Source organism: Phalangium opilio, unplaced genomic scaffold (genome assembly GCF_054372755.1).
Source record: "Phalangium opilio isolate 3A_F unplaced genomic scaffold, DU_Popi_V2 ptg000528l_1, whole genome shotgun sequence".
NCBI lineage: Eukaryota > Metazoa > Arthropoda > Arachnida > Opiliones > Phalangiidae > Phalangium > Phalangium opilio.
In genome coordinates, this window is record NW_028324242.1 from 779,199 (window position 1) to 790,581 (window position 11,383).

General features: G+C 37.8%; 1 long non-coding RNA gene across 1 annotated transcript; it reads left to right on the forward strand.

The window, feature by feature from the left end:
* Positions 1 to 1,023: 1,023 nt before the first annotated feature.
* On the forward strand, positions 1,024 to 2,494 carry LOC149588929 (uncharacterized). Its single transcript, XR_016379766.1, has 4 exons — positions 1,024 to 1,474; positions 1,535 to 1,679; positions 1,862 to 1,926; positions 1,996 to 2,494. It is a non-coding gene; the product is annotated as an uncharacterized LOC149588929 (long non-coding RNA).
* Positions 2,495 to 11,383: the final 8,889 nt, after the last annotated feature.

An 11,383-nucleotide genomic window follows, 5' to 3' on the forward strand; every position in this document is an offset into this window, starting at 1 on the left:
TATGGTCATTATTTTATGGTTATGGCGTCGAATTTATGGTCATTATTTTATGGTTATGGCGTCGAATTTATGGTCATTATTTTATGGTTATGGCGTCGAATTTATGGTCATTATTTTATGGTTATGGCGTCGAATTTATGGTCATTATTTTATGGTTATGGCGTCGAATTTATGGTCATTATTTTATGGTTATGGCGTCGAATTTATGGTCATTATTTTATGGTTATGGCGTCGAATTTATGGTCATTATTTTATGGTTATGGCGTCGAATTTATGGTCATTATTTTATGGTTATGGCGTCGAATTTATGGTCATTATTTTATGGTTATGGCGTCGAATTTATGGTCATTATTTTATGGTTATGGCGTCGAATTTATGGTCATTATTTTATGGTTATGGCGTCGAATTTATGGTCATTATTTTATGGTTATGGCGTCGAATTTATGGTCATTATTTTATGGTTATGGCGTCGAATTTATGGTCATTATTTTATGGTTATGGCGTCGAATTTATGGTCATTATTTTATGGTTATGGCGTCGAATTTATGGTCATTATTTTATGGTTATGGCGTCGAATTTATGGTCATTATTTTATGGTTATGGCGTCGAATTTATGGTCATTATTTTATGGTTATGGCGTCGAATTTATGGTCATTATTTTATGGTTATGGCGTCGAATTTATGGTCATTATTTTATGGTTATGGCGTCGAATTTATGGTCATTATTTTATGGTTATGGCGTCGAATTTATGGTCATTATTTTATGGTTATGGCGTCGAATTTATGGTCATTATTTTATGGTTATGGCGTCGAATTTATGGTCATTATTTTATGGTTATGGCGTCGAATTTATGGTCATTATTTTATGGTTATGGCGTCGAATTTATGGTCATTATTTTATGGTTATGGCGTCGAATTTATGGTCATTATTTTATGGTTATGGCGTCGAATTTATGGTCATTATTTTATGGTTATGGCGTCGAATTTATGGTCATTATTTTATGGTTATGGCGTCGAATTTATGGTCATTATTTTATGGTTATGGCGTCGAATTTATGGTCATTATTTTATGGTTATGGCGTCGAATTTATGGTCATTATTTTATGGTTATGGCGTCGAATTTATGGTCATTATTTTATGGTTATGGCGTCGAATTTATGGTCGTGCGCAAACGTCTGCTTTTTGCGCACGACGCCCTGCCTTCGACTTTGCTATATTGCGTTGCGTTCGACGTTTATGAATTTCACCTCTAGTCTTTCTTCAAACATCTTGTGATGTATATACTAATGAATGCGTACATCGTGCCACTTGGGTACCGATTTATTTCTCCCCAAAAGCCGCGCCAAGTTTTAACCTTGTCGCTAAGATGCTTTATTTTAAATTATACTTCCGATTAAAGGTATGGTCAGTTGCTGGGCTTCGTGGTTGATTCACTCGTTTCCAGTCCAGGTTCATTCCCCTTTGACGAGATACCGTAAGTTTCTCCCAAAACAGATTTTAAATTTCTAAATATAATTATATACGGGTTATACAGATTGCCTGTTCTCGAGATCATTCGAGTCAAGTTGCCATCCCCTTGGCGAGCCATCGTAAAGATCTTTCCCACCGATGCCATTTTGATATTTGCCTACCCTGGTACAGCGAGGATTGGCCTTTTCATGGACATAGGACACGGAAAGGTACTTACCTTTTGTTTGTCTTCTAACGTTTACGTAAGAGCGCTCCACTTGGAAGAAAAGTACCAATTTATTTCTATCCGAAAGCTTCGCTAAATTTTAAGCCTTCCGCTAAAATATTTTTTTTGGCCTTTTGGGAAAATGTGCTACATATTATTTTATTGATTTTACTTCTGCGTTCAAAGGTTTCGCGAGTTGCTGGGCTTCGTGGTTCATTCGTTTGCAGTCAAGTCGCATTCCCCTTGACAAGGTAACATAAAGTTTTTCCAAAAATTGATTAGAAATTTGTTTTTTGAAATAGATTTATTTTTCAATTCAGGGTATCTCGATTGCGTGTTCCTCTTGCATTTCCAGTCAAGTTACGAGACAAGAAATCGTAAAGAACAAGTTTAAAACAGCCAGAGTTTGCTTTTCATCGGACACGAGAAGATAAGTGATATTTTATTGGTTTTAAAAACCTTCTAGTCTTTCTTCTGACATTGAAGATTTATTTTACTTACAATTAAGTTAATTATTATTTAGACTTAATGAAAATTACGGCTAATATGCTCACTTAGTTCCTCTATCCAAATCTGGTTTAAAATTAGTTCTATATTAAGCTGTTTATGTGTTTTGTTTGTTTATGCTGTTGAATTGTTTTATGTTGATTCATTGTGTTTTTATGCCGTTATATTCTATTCTATGGTTATAGTGTCGAACTTATGGTCAGCATTCCGACCCCAAAAACCGATCTCGTTTACCGAAATATGGACTTCCGGTAGGCGAGAAAACGGTCCCCGTAGAACCGAATCGCCTTGGACTGAACCAGTACGAAGAAAGGTCGCAGAAGTCAGCATTCCAACCCTAAAAACCGATCTCGTTTACCGAAAGATGAACTTCCGGTAGGTTATAACCGATTATTTGTCTCCCAACGATCAAGTTCGAATAGCGGCCGCGGTGATCAGTAAATTCAACACTCAGAATGGCAAACTAATGAGAACCATACGACGTGGCAACGCGCTCAAAGTTTCACGCAATGCTCAACAAGTCTAATCGACCCACGAACCCAATGATCCACCGATTACAGTCTCAAAATTTGTTCATCAAAATGATCATTACACTAAAGGCCTTTTCAGACTGTACAACCTTTTGACTCTAAGGGCTCGTTTTCATAGAAGCTAGAAAATTCGAAAACGTTCACGCTTCGCGAGCTTGAATACGCACGGTAACGTAGTTTTTTCGAACGTTGCGTGAAAATTTCGAGCGAAAGCGGAAACGTTCGAAAAAGATACGTTACCGTGCGTATTCAAGCTCGCGAAGCGTGAGCGTTTTCGAATTTTCTAGCTTCTATGAAAACGAGCCTTTAGAGTCAAAAGGTTGTACAGTCTGAAAAGGGCTTTAGTGTAATGATCATTTTGATAAACAAATTTTGAGACTGTAATCGGTGCATCATTGGGTTCGTGGGTCGATTAGACTCGTTGAGCATTGCGTGAAACTTTGAGCGCGTTGCCACGTCGTATGGTTCTCATTAGTTTGCCATTCTGAGTGTTGAATTTACTGATCACCGCGGCCGCTATTCGAACTTGATCGTTGCGAGACAAATAATCGGTTATCGCCTACCGGAAGTTCATCTTTCGGTAAACGAGATCGGTTTTTGGGGTTGGAATGCTGACTTCTGCGACCTTTCTTCGTACTTGTTCAGTCCAAGGCGATTCGGTTTACGGGGACAGTCTTCTCGCCTACCGGAAGTTGATCTTTCGGTAATCGAGATCGGTTTTTGGGGTCGGAATGCTGACTTCTGCGACCGCTTTTCGTACTTGTTCAGTCCAAGACGATTCGGTTCTACGGGGACCGTTTTCTCGCCTACCGGAAGTTCATCTTTCGGTAAACGAGATCGGTTTTTTGGGTCGGAATGCTGACTTCTGCGACCGATTTTCGTACTTGTTCAGTCCAAGACGATTCGGTTCTACGGGGACCGTTTTCTCGCCTACCGGAAGTTCATCTTTCGGTAAACGAGATCGGTTTTTGGGGTCGGAATGCTGACTTCTGCGACCGATTTTCGTACTTGTTCAGTCCAAGACGATTCGGTTCTACGGGGACCGTTTTCTCGCCTACCGGAAGTTCATCTTTCGGTAAACGAGATCGGTTTTTGGGGTCGGAATGCTGACTTCTGCGACCGATTTTCGTGCTTGTTCAGTCCAAGACGATTCGGTTCTACGGGGACCGTTTTCTCGCCTACCGGAAGTTCATCTTTCGGTAAACGAGATCGGTTTTTGGGGTCGGAATGCTGACTTCTGCGACCGATTTTCGTACTTGTTCAGTCCAAGACGATTCGGTTCTACGGGGACCGTTTTCTCGCCTACCGGAAGTTCATCTTTCGGTAATCGAGATCGGTTTTTGGGGTCAGATTTCCGACTGCTGCGACCGTTTTTCGTACTTGTTCAGTCCAAGACGATTCGGTTCTACGGGGACCGTTTTCTCGCCTACCGGAAGTTCATCTTTCGGTAATCGAGATCGGTTTTTGGGGTCAGATAGCCGACTTCTGCGACCGTTTTTCGTACTTGTTCAGTCCAAGACGATTCGGTTCTACAGAGACCGTTTTCTCGCCTACCGGAATTTCATCTTTCGGTAATCGAAATCGGTTTTTGGGGTCAGATAGCCGACTTCTGCGACCTTTCATCGTACTTGTTCAGTCCAAGACGATTCGGTTCAACGGGGACCGTTTTTTCGCCTACCGGAAGTTCATCTTTCAACTTCCGCGACTGTTCTTTGTACTTGCTCGTTCGAAACTGATTAGACGACTCTACGGTGAAAGTTTTCCAATTAACTCAGAACTGGCATTGATAAAGAAATTCGACAATGGCGGTTCGTCACTGTTGACGCAATGTGGTTTCTGCCCAGTGCTCTTAAGGAATTCAACCAAACGCTGCTTAAGGAAAGCGCGGCTCCGTTGACACAGTGGCCAAGGCCGATAAAGGCTAGTTAAGCCAAAGGCAGGAACCAATGGGAACTAGCGCGTTAGGTCTGACTGGTTCCTGCCTTTGTCAAGGTAAAATTCGGGTCCAGAAGATTAGCTAGAATAATCGGGGTGATCATGGACGCCGCGCTTTCCTTTAAATATAATTTAACTTTGTTATTTTGCCAAGTTTAGGAATAAGCTGCCGTCAGTCGCTGGCTTTGCGCGTCTTTCGTTTTAGTCAAGTGGCCATACCCTTGAGAAGGTATCGTAAAGAACTTTCCCACAAGTTTAAGGTTTATTTTTACTGGTATTAATATGGATGTAATTTTGACAGTTGCCTTTCATTGTGGATGGAATTGCTCGACACAGCGAGGATTAGCCGTTCTTTGGACACGAAAATGTAAGTATTATGAACTTTCTAGTCTTTCTTCTAACGTCATGTGACAAATATACGTTTGCAACGGTTTCGCGCAGTCAGTCTCGGAAGTAAGGCTTATTTTTTATCAGTGACCCCCAACGTCTATAAGATTAAATTGGTTGACCCCATCCCTAATTTATCTTTAATTAATCCTATTAAAAGATGAAGGGACACGCACACGCACCCCATTCGATCACGCTTCGGCTTTAAAAGCCCTTCCTTTGGCCTCAAAACGCCAGATACGCAAAATTATGTCAAAAATCAGAGTTAACTCTTAAGATTGCCATCAATGCAAGGAACAGACCGTTTTTTTGGTCCTAATTTTGAAAATACTGGTTGAAAACGCTCGAAATTTTAACGCCATTTGCAAAATAATGTTAGGTATTTTTGTTCAAAGTCTTTCACTTTCGTAGCTTTTTGTAAGAACATTAAAACGAAAATTAACCGTCATTTAAAAACTGGTCCATACAATAGGGAGCTAACAACTGGCTAGGGGGAAGAGATAGTCTGACGTCACGCAGCCCCTCTCTAGTTGGAATTTTAGCGTGTAGAATACTGTTTCCAACCGTTTGGGGGGATGAAACTACAGTAAGAGATAGAAGGGTGTGACGTTTCATGGTCAGAACTGTTAGCTCTATAAATTAGTAGTTTTTGACCCGCGCTATTTCCAAGACTGCAGGCCAGAACCCGTTGCAGACGACGGGGAGCCGAACTTTTGTATGTGGAATTGTGGATCGCGTTAAATATGATTTTGACCCGAAATGATCGAAAGTAACGTCAGCCAAAGGTACGAGTAATTTCTCATTTCTCCAATTAAGATTCCCAGTCGTATTAGGCTTATTTAATTTTAGAATCCCCGCTTTTAAGCCTTGTCACCCGAATATAATAATAATAATGGAATTAATGAGGAAGGGCATTCTGTTACAAATGGTGGCCGCCTGACCGCCGGGTTCGTGTTTTTCTCGCCGCCTTTTCTCGCGAGGGCCTTGGCTGGTCGGGCACGCTTCGGGTCTAGTAAGAGTTTAGTTCCAGTTTGGCGGAAAGCGACGCCATCTTGGACACAATTCTTTCTAGATTATTCTAACGCCGAGAACTTCTAGCTCTGGCTTTTAAATCGGAAAACTTTACTTTAGCTCGCGCATTCAAAATACAGTTTTTCTGATAAATATCATTTCTTGGAGGTTAATTATATGATAATTAATTACATTTAAGTCGCGGAAACTATTTTAATAAATATTTTCACGACCATAAAAACCCGACCAGTTCCTTCTTCCTAGCAACCAAATACCATAAAATATCTCAAAATATAACCTAACAAACCTAACCTAACCAAACCTAACCTGACCTAAATAAACCTTACCTAACCTAACCAAACCAAACCTAACCAAACCAAACCAAACCAAACCTAACCAAACCTAACCAAACCTTTAGTAATATTTTGGAAAAGGTGATATTTATGCAGTTGATAAGCCTTGACAATAAGAAAAACAGGCGCACATTTAGCCGCTCATTGAATAAGGGAATAAGAGGGAATAAATTACAAAAAACATGGAAAATATTGATGTAAGTTAGTTTCCGCACCTTAAATTTAATTAATTATCATATAATTAACCTCCCAGAAAAGATATTTATTGAAAAAACTGTATTTAAAATGCGCGAGCTAAAGTAAAGTTTAGCCTTTAAATCGGGTTGCATCGTATATATGCTGTACATTATCGTACATTTGAATCGAAATTAAATATTTTTGGAATTAAATCTATTATTAATCTAAATTATTTTCGGAATTAAATAATTTTCGGAATTTTAACTAGTGAATCTGAATCGTGTACGAGTCTAAGAGATAGTCGGGAGCCTTTCGGCTTATTTCCGTGATGCTTCGGGGTCCACGTTGTCCTTAGTTAAGCCTAACCTCGTGGCCGGAAATATTTTACGCCCCTCTCGGTTGGTTGATACCAATATGGCCGTCCGTGCCCCCAACCCTAATGAAGACTCCCTATGGGATGATAATCTGGACTTGAGTCCTTATTTAAGATCGAGAGACCAAGTCTTAGCGAATCCCAAGTATTTTAATCCAGTTGAAGATTAAACGAGCTTGGAACTAAGCCTTATTCAAGACCCATAGGACAAATGATTTAAATTAATGAGAGGCATTCTGTTTCATGTTTTTCAGATTAAGGACTCGTGAGTCACTGAGCTTCGGGGTTCGAGTTGCCTACCCTGGTGAATCGAGTTGCTCCATACAGCGAGGATTGCCCTTTCTTTGGACACGAAAAGGTAAAAGACATGTTACTGGTATCTATGGCGGAATTCATAAACGTCGGACGCAACGCAATTTTAGCACAGGCGAAGGCAGGGCGTCGTGCGCAAACGTCTGCTTTTTGCGCACGACGCCCTGCCTTCGACTTTGCTATATTGCGTTGCGTTCGACGTTTATGAATTTCACCTCTAGTCTTTCTTCAAACATCTTGTGATGTATATACTAATGAATGCGTACATCGCGCCACTTGGGTACCGATTTATTTCTACCCAAAAGCCGCGCCAAGTTTTAACCTTGTCGCTAAGATGCTTTATTTTAAATTATACTTCCGATTAAAGGTATGGTCAGTTGCTGGGCTTCGTGGTTGGTTCACTCGTTTCCAGTCCAGGTTCATTCCCCTTTGACGAGATACCGTAAGTTTCTCCCAAAACAGATTTTAAATTTCTAAATATAATTATATACGGGTTATACAGATTGCCTGTTCTCGAGATCATTCGAGTCAAGTTGCCATCCCCTTGGCGAGCCATCGTAAAGATCTTTCCCACCGATGCCATTTTGATATTTGCCTACCCTGGTACAGCGAGGATTGGCCTTTTCATGGACATAGGACACGGAAAGGTACTTACCTTTTGTTTGTCTTCTAACGTTTACGTAAGAGCGCTCCACTTGGAAGAAAAGTACCAATTTATTTCTATCCGAAAGCTTCGCTAAATTTTAAGCCTTCCGCTAAAATATTTTTTTTTGGCCTTTTGGGAAAATGTGCTACATATTATTTTATTGATTTTATTTCTGCGTTCAAAGGTTTCGCGAGTTGCTGGGCTTCGTGGTTCATTCGTTTGCAGTCAAGTCGCATTCCCCTTGACAAGGTAACGTAAAAGTTTTTCCAAAAATTGATTAGAAATTTGTTTTTTGAAATAGATTTATTTTTCAATTCAGGGTATCTCGATTGCGTGTTCCTCTTGCATTTCCAGTCAAGTTACGAGACAAGAAATCGTAAAGAACAAGTTTAAAACAGCCAGAGTTTGCTTTTCATCGGACACGAGAAGATAAGTGATATTTTATTGGTTTTAAAAACCTTCTAGTCTTTCTTCTGACATTGAAAATTTATTTTATTTACAATTAAGTTAATTATTATTTAGATTTAATGAAAATTACGGCTAATATTCTCACTTAGTTCCTCTATCCAAATCGGGTTTAAAATTAGTTCTATCTATTAAGCTGTTTTTAAGTTTTATTGTTTGTTTATGCTGTTGAATTGTTCTATGCTGATTCATGGTGTTTTTATGCCGTTATATTCTATTTTATGGTTATAGTGTCGAATTTATGGTTATTACCTTATGGTTATAGTGTCGAATTTATGGTTATTACCTTATGGTTATAGTGTCGTATTTATGGTTATTACCTTATGGTTATAGTGTCGAATTTATGGTTATTACCTTATGGTTATAGTGTCGAATTTATGGTTATTACCTTATGGTTATAGTGTCGAATTTATGGTTATTACCTTATGGTTATAGTGTCGAATTTATGGTTATTACCTTATGGTTATAGTGTCGAATTTATGGTTATTACCTTATGGTTATAGTGTCGAATTTATGGTTATTACCTTATGGTTATAGTGTCGAATTTATGGTTATTACCTTATGGTTATAGTGTCGAATTTATGGTTATTACCTTATGGTTATGGTGTCGAATTTATGGTTATTACCTTATGGTTATGGTGTCGAATTTATGGTTATTACCTTATGGTTATGGTGTCGAATTTATGGTTATTACCTTATGGTTATGGCGTCGAATTTATGGTTATTACCTTATGGTTATGGCGTCGAATTTATGGTTATTACCTTATGGTTATAGCGTCGAATTTATGGTCATTATTTTATGGTTATAGTGTCGAATTTATGGTCATTATTTTATGGTTATAGTGTCGAATTTATGGTCATTATTTTATGGTTATGGCGTCGAATTTATGGTCATTATTTTATGGTTATGGCGTCGAATTTATGGTCATTATTTTATGGTTATGGCGTCGAATTTATGGTCATTATTTTATGGTTATGGCGTCGAATTTATGGTCATAATTTTATGGTTATGGCGTCGAATTTATGGTCATTATTTTATGGTTATGGCGTCGAATTTATGGTCATTATTTTATGGTTATGGCGTCGAATTTATGGTCATTATTTTATGGTTATGGCGTCGAATTTATGGTCATTATTTTATGGTTATGGCGTCGAATTTATGGTCATTATTTTATGGTTATGGCGTCGAATTTATGGTCATTATTTTATGGTTATGGCGTCGAATTTATGGTCATTATTTTATGGTTATGGCGTCGAATTTATGGTCATTATTTTATGGTTATGGCGTCGAATTTATGGTCATTATTTTATGGTTATGGCGTCGAATTTATGGTCACTATTTTATGGTTATGGCGTCGAATTTATGGTCACTATTTTATGGTTATGGCGTCGAATTTATGGTCATTATTTTATGGTTATGGCGTCGAATTTATGGTCATTATTTTATGGTTATGGCGTCGAATTTATGGTCATTATTTTATGGTTATGGCGTCGAATTTATGGTCATTATTTTATGGTTATGGCGTCGAATTTATGGTCATTATTTTATGGTTATGGCGTCGAATTTATGGTCATTATTTTATGGTTATGGCGTCGAATTTATGGTCATTATTTTATGGTTATGGCGTCGAATTTATGGTCATTATTTTATGGTTATGGCGTCGAATTTATGGTCATTATTTTATGGTTATGGCGTCGAATTTATGGTCATTATTTTATGGTTATGGCGTCGAATTTATGGTCATTATTTTATGGTTATGGCGTCGAATTTATGGTCATTATTTTATGGTTATGGCGTCGAATTTATGGTCATTATTTTATGGTTATGGCGTCGAATTTATGGTCATTATTTTATGGTTATGGCGTCGAATTTATGGTCATTATTTTATGGTTATGGCGTCGAATTTATGGTCATTATTTTATGGTTATGGCGTCGAATTTATGGTCATTATTTTATGGTTATGGCGTCGAATTTATGGTCATTATTTTATGGTTATGGCGTCGAATTTATGGTCATTATTTTATGGTTATGGCGTCGAATTTATGGTCATTATTTTATGGTTATGGCGTCGAATTTATGGTCATTATTTTATGGTTATGGCGTCGAATTTATGGTCATTATTTTATGGTTATGGCGTCGAATTTATGGTCATTATTTTATGGTTATGGCGTCGAATTTATGGTCATTATTTTATGGTTATGGCGTCGAATTTATGGTCATTATTTTATGGTTATGGCGTCGAATTTATGGTCATTATTTTATGGTTATGGCGTCGAATTTATGGTCATTATTTTATGGTTATGGCGTCGAATTTATGGTCATTATTTTATGGTTATGGCGTCGAATTTATGGTCATTATTTTATGGTTATGGCGTCGAATTTATGGTCATTATTTTATGGTTATGGCGTCGAATTTATGGTCATTATTTTATGGTTATGGCGTCGAATTTATGGTCATTATTTTATGGTTATGGCGTCGAATTTATGGTCATTATTTTATGGTTATGGCGTCGAATTTATGGTCATTATTTTATGGTTATGGCGTCGAATTTATGGTCATTATTTTATGGTTATGGCGTCGAATTTATGGTCATTATTTTATGGTTATGGCGTCGAATTTATGGTCATTATTTTATGGTTATGGCGTCGAATTTATGGTCATTATTTTATGGTTATGGCGTCGAATTTATGGTCATTATTTTATGGTTATGGCGTCGAATTTATGGTCATTATTTTATGGTTATGGCGTCGAATTTATGGTCATTATTTTATGGTTATGGCGTCGAATTTATGGTCATTATTTTATGGTTATGGCGTCGAATTTATGGTCATTATTTTATGGTTATGGCGTCGAATTTATGGTCATTATTTTATGGTTATGGCGTCGAATTTATGGTCATTATTTTATGGTTATGGCGTCGAATTTATGGTCATTATTTTATGGTTATGGCGTCGAATTTATGGTCATTATTTTATGGTTATGGCGTCGAATTTATGGTCATTATTTTATG